The following is a 6485-nucleotide window of genomic DNA, read 5'->3' as shown; positions in this document are numbered from 1 at the left end:
AACTGAGCAAACGGGTAACTAATGATCGCTATGAGAGCACGATAGAAGCACTGATGAAAAATCCACAATCTATCCTCTGCTGCTTGCTTCTTTTATATCTCAGCAACTACGAGATTGTGAACAGGTGCATGGGTCTGGGCTAGAGACACTGAGTGGTGCCTCCTCTGGCCCACAGGGGTATTGCCCCTGTGGGGACAGATAGACATTAATGGGCATGACGGCTTTGGAATTGTAAAACTGTGAAATTCAAATTCTCCTTCATTGTCTTTTTTGAATTACTTTTCCCTCTCCCTCCAAGTCTGAGGCCATCCGCAGCAAGAAAATCTTCTAGAACCATTTATTCCAAAATTGGGTTAGAACAGCTTAAGTTTTTTTTCATTTTATTTAATGTTGACTTTACTTTCCCTGCAAGGTACACGCTGGGATGTTCTACATAAGCCAGTAAGATTCACACACATGCACACATTTTCTGAACCGCTTGTCCCATTCAGGGTCACAGGGAGCCAGAGCCTAACCTGGCAACACAGGGCATAGGGCTAGAGGGGGAGGGGACACACCCAGGACAGGATGCCAGTCTGTCACAAGGCATCCCAAGCAGGACTTGAACCCCAGACCCACTGGAGAGCAGGACCCAGTCCAACCCACTGCACCACCACACCCCCCCCAAGTAAGATTCTCACACACACACACACACACACACACACACACACACACACACACACACACACACACACACACACATTTTCAGAACCGCCTGTCCCATACGGGGTCACGGGGAACCGGAGCCTACCCGGTAACACAGGGCGTAAGGCCGGAGGGGGAGGGGACACACCCAGGACGGGACGCCAGTCCGGCGCAAGGCACCCCAAGCGGGACTCAAACCCCAGACCCACTGGAAAGCAGAACTGTGGTCCAACCCACTGCGCCACCGCACCCTCTAAGTAAGATTCAGTAATACTAAAAAATGGCTGTACAGTGTCATGTGTCAAATGTGCTGGATTTGCTGTGTCAGCCTCTGATTGTTTGGCAAGAATGAAACAAAACTCAACTCAGGGGCACATTTGTGGCACTTTATTGTTAGGGGCTACAGATGAATTCAGTCTTTGTTCTTGTTCCAGTTGAAAAAAAAATCAATTGGATACAGGGTCACCTTCTCTAGAGGTACCACGGATTCCTGCCTGTCCTCACTCTGTGGCCGACTGTGAGCCCACCCAACTAGGGGAGGTTCGACGTCCCTGACCCTGGAGGATTTCTGTGTGTTGTGTGTTGGGGGGGTGCTGTTCCATTGACCTTCTGAAAAGCAACAGAGCACTGAATATTCATGGTAACCCCTCCAATCCTTCTTTGGATCTCTGGTTCTGAACTCTGTTTCCAGTTGAGTATGATGAAGTCTTGGAACGAAGAATTCCTTGCCCCACCAGTGGTGGCATTCTTATGTCCCTGATTTCACTGTTGTAGCATTGGATCTTTGAACCACGCAGTTATATTTCTTAGATGAGAGCAAGAATTGATGAGTGAAAAATAAACAAGAACCCTTCTTAACTCCTTCCAAAACAGGACAAAATTCATTACTCAGAGCTCAAAACGAGTTGAGTGTTCCCACTCAGAAACCAAATCAGGAATTGTCTGTATGCCGTGGTCCTGGCCTTGCTGTCCTCCGCTCTAGTCCATTTCATTCACACCATCAGGGAGCAATCAAGCCGGCCTTAATTACCTTTGTTCTCCTCACGTCCTCTCCCTTACCTTTGTGCTCCTCACACACACACACACGTGCAAAGGACATTATTCTTGAAGAGTCCAATGTCAACCCAGAATTTAGTCTCTTGCCACTGGGGGAGGAAAAATTGATGAAAAATGCAGGTCTCTTCCAGAAAAACATTGAAAAAACTCTATGTTTACCACCCGAAATGTTAGCTGTAAGAAAACAGTTTTAGTTTTTTTTTCCGAGGCTGCAGGTGTATGAAATGACCCAGATACTGGCTGGCATTTTCTATTGGCATCCCCGAGGTGCGGAGGTCAAGACTTAGGGACGTGTTCCATCTTGTACGGGGTGCAAGACGAGAGAAAAATCTCCCATCATGCCCACTGCTCCGTCTGTCTCCTCCCCGGCTGTGTCCCCCTTTCCAACCCACTGCAAATAAAGGGTTTTTGTCATCCAGTGAACCAATTTAAGGTGGTCACTGGCAGACAGCAAATATTCTGAGAATAAATCCTAGAAGTAAAATTTTTTGAGCTCATGCGGTTTGGGTCGACTCAGAGCTGGCAGTTAAAAGCCAGGCAAAGGAAGAAACTTTTCTTAAATGGTTTTTAATTCACTAGTCAGGCTAGCATTTGTTCTCAAAATCTGGCAGTGCTTTCACCCACTTCACCGGAGGCTGAGGACCACAGGCACGTCAACCCCCTCCCTCCCCAGCCCATGTGGGACTGAGAAAACAGAGTGCAGCCTCTGGTGACCCTCCAGCTTGACAAGTTCTGGCTGCTGTGCTACATTATCAAAAACAAGGCATCTTCATGCAGCTTCTTCCAGAATGCTGTAAAATAATGTGCTCTAGTGCTGAATAAGGTTGAAGGTGTAACCTTTGAACTGCACATGTTGGGCAACTTATTATCGTATCCAGAAACAGCTGAGTGAAATGAACTGAAAAAGCTTCATATAAAAACTAAATTTAATTTCATTTTTTTCCTGTGGTGATTGTGAATTTTTGAGACAAGAGAATGTGTCTGAAGGCAGGGCTTGTTGAAGCTGGTGGAGCATTTTGTGGTTCTGAATGAAATGTCTGCTGCCAGGGTTGTGATGCCTGCTGAGTCATGGGGATCAGGCCAACGCTGCCAGGCTGGCGGATGTAGGCAGCGTCCATAGCCCTCGCAGCCCAGTGGAACTCTGTCATAGATCACCACCTGGTGGCTGGAGGTTCAGAACAGAGTATAGTATAACTGTTCCTCACATAACAGCATTTACTCACCTGTGAAATCAGCACTTTGGGAGAACTTTTCTCTTTTTAAAAGGAATTTTTTTATATGGGTAATTATCCATGGAGTCACCATGAGTCGACATCAACTCAATGGCACCTAACAACAAATTTTTATATGCATGACAATGAAAACAGCAAAACTATTTTGTAAAATTTTTAACAATTTTTTTTAGTTTCTAACTTGTCAAGCTTGTCTTTTAACATAATAGTTATTCCGCAACGGGGGCACGATGGTGCAACGGGCTTGGCCAGGTCCTGCTCTCCGGTGGGTCTGGGGTTCAAGTCCTGCTTGGGGTGCCTTGCAATGGACTGGCGTCCTGTCCCTCCCCAGCCTTGTGCCCTCTGTTGCTGAGTTAGGCTCTGGCTTGCTGTGACCCTGTTCAGGACAAGTGGTTTCAGACTGTGTGTGTGAGTTATTCCTCAAGATATGCCCAAGTAATGAAATTTTTGCTTTATCAGGAGTTTCATTTAATACCCCTCCTCCAGTTTACAGGGCATTTTTTCACATTTACTAGGGCAAAATCTGAATTTTGGTGCACAGCTGAGCAGCACGAACCCTGCAGATATAAATTTATTAATTTAACTGACTTTTTTCTTCAATGGGACTGACAATGGTTATTAAGTAGTATTCAGCTGACACCTTCATCTAAAGTGACTTATAGTGTTAGATACACTAAACCATGGACAGGGTGTCATGGTGGCACGCTGCTGACTCACAGCACCTGGGTGATGCAAGAGGATGTGGGTTTGAGCCCCGCTCGCTCTGTGTGCAGTTTGCATGTTCTCCCTCTGCCTGTGTAGGTTTCCTCTGGGTGCTCTGGTTTCCTCCCACACTCCAAAGACATGCTGTTCAGGTTCCCCCATAGTGTGTGAGTGACAGAGAGAGAGGGTGTGTTCTACTGATGTATGGATGAGTGAGCCATTGTAAGTAGTGTGTCTAGCAGTGTAAGTCACCTTTGTGAATAAGGTGTTATCAACACTACATAGTTGATTGGAAGTTGCTTTGGAAACATTTGTCTGCTAAATAAATAAATGTAAACAGTAATTACTGTATATTTTTATATACATGTTTAGTATTATATGTGTTAATTTTTGTGTAAACACAAATTTATTGTAACATATCCCATAAGGTTTATGTGGTGACAGGGTTAGACAGTTTTTGGCTTTACGAAGGAGGTCATCAGCTGAGCAATGTGACACACACATTCCTGCACATTCCCACACTAAGGGTAAATTAGAGTTACCACTTCACCTTAAACACACGTATTTAGACTGCTGGAAGAAACCCACACTTTGTTGAATGTATGTTATGTAATGGCTATGAAAGAGCTGAACAAGCACTGGTAGACAGTCACAGTGGTCTTGAAGGGAAACTGCATTGTTATGAACTCAAAACTCAGTTTTGTTGTTTTATAACTAATGTTAACTATTCAAGTAATTGTGTCCATTTTAGAGATTTTGTGATATTTTAGCAGAAATGGATGTCGGTTTTTGCGCTCGCTAATGGATAAAAATTTATACCATTGAGCCTAATGGTAATTATGATTTTGATTTATGAGAATTCACCTTACAAAGGATTTTTCACAAATGCATTACCTTCATAACGTCGAGGAAGACTGTATTTATTCATTTCTTCATTAGCTCTGCCATATAGAGCAATGCTAGATCCCTAGCCAAAAATCCAGCTTGTAAGCAACACTTTTTCTCTGGGCTGAGGTGTCCCACTATAGCATTATTTTGTGTTACCTCGGAAATCATTTTCCAGCATCCCTGAGGCACCGGTATTTAGACAACCAGGCTTTTTGTAACCATGAACTGCTGACAACTAGAAATCAGCAAAGCCCAGTGTCAACTCACTTGGATCCTTTGCAGAACGTGACATATCTGGGAACATTGCATCTGGTGGGGTCCATAACAGGGGACAGATCTTCCACCACCATCACTGGGCAGTTGTTAGTAGGTAAAAAATGGGGTTTTAGAAGATGAAGCTCCTGGAGTACCTACTCTAAACGAGTTTGGCTTGAAGTAGGAAAAGGATGGGGGGGTCAGAGATGATGGAGTAGGAGGGGCTTGGGACTGGGTTAAGGGGTTTGTTCCTGGGTCCAATGACACTTATGTTACTTTCTGCCAGCTGGACCACCTCCTTCAGAGATGTCAGTTGATGGAACTGGAGTTGGCCAACTTGCTTGGGTGTGCAGATATGACCAGCGCTATGATCTTCACTGTGAAATGGGGGTTTAAATGGAATAATTGGGAGCCATGATGACTAAATATTGGTTTACTGCAACTTCGTACAGGTGCTGATGTGGTATAGTTATTCCCACTTGTGTGTCACACTCTGAAATACTGTACAGTTACTGAAGGTAGTTTTCATATGGATGTTAAAGCTGGCCTTTAGAAACTAGATGGGATATGGGAAGTAACTTAAGGATATCACAGCCAACCAGGAAACCACTCAAATCAGCTTAGAAATCTCATCGGATGCACAATGAGACTAAAGTGACAGTACTTTGGACACATCACAAACAGGTCAGACTTTGATGGAAAGACTGTAATGCTTGCAAAAGTAGAAGGAAAAAGAAGCGTGTGACTCGCAACCAGATGGATGGACTTAATCACAACAACGGACACACATTATGGACAGAAATGGAGGACAGATGTTTTTGGGGGGGACTCCAGGTGGCCATGAAGAGTCAATATTGGCTCAGGGACAATTAACAACTGTTAAATGAAAAGGGAGACAGAAGTCATGAAAGAATTTCAGTTAATGCATATATTTTCCAGTGTCTTAATTATGCAGTTACTACTTTAAATATTTTATAACTGATTGAAGGTTCCATGTGGGTACTTTTATAAGCCCAGATTTGAATTCCACCCACTGCTCTAGTACCCGTGAGCAAGGTACTTACCCTGAATTGGTACATTAAAAAATTACTTATCTATATGATGGGATAATGTCACGCCCTCCACTGCGGCACAACGAGGTACACCTGCAGCGGATCAGGGGACGGGCGCATAAAAGGAAGGCTCGGAGTGCAGTCAGACGTGGAACCTCGTTCAGCCTTACGACTCACTAGCATTTTCTTTCTTCGGCTTACCTACCTCTCCCAACCTCTCGGTCTACGTCCTTGTTCCCTGACCCTACTCCCGCACCCTAGTACCCTCCTCGTATTCTTAGACCTCGTGCATGATTCTCGGATTACAGCTCTCGGATTCTCCCTGTAACAGACGTTCGATCATCGGTGACCCATCACTTGTCTTTCTGACCAGGACTTTCGGAATCCCCTCAATAAAGAACGGCTCCGCTCTGCACCTGGGTCTGACGTCTGAGTTCCTGGAGGAAACCATGACAGATAAATCATTATGATATAATCATAATCATAGATCCAACCTGATCAATGTACAGTATATGTGAAAATTTTGAATACAAGAAATATATTTTAGAACATATATATCACGATTTTTACAATTTATGTAATATCTAAGAAATCCTTTGGATCCAATTATTGCCTT

Source organism: Scleropages formosus, chromosome 2 (assembly GCF_900964775.1).
Source record: "Scleropages formosus chromosome 2, fSclFor1.1, whole genome shotgun sequence".
Taxonomy (NCBI): domain Eukaryota; kingdom Metazoa; phylum Chordata; class Actinopteri; order Osteoglossiformes; family Osteoglossidae; genus Scleropages; species Scleropages formosus.
The sequence above is the reverse complement of the archived record's forward strand: the minus strand, read 5'-3'. Positions refer to the sequence as shown.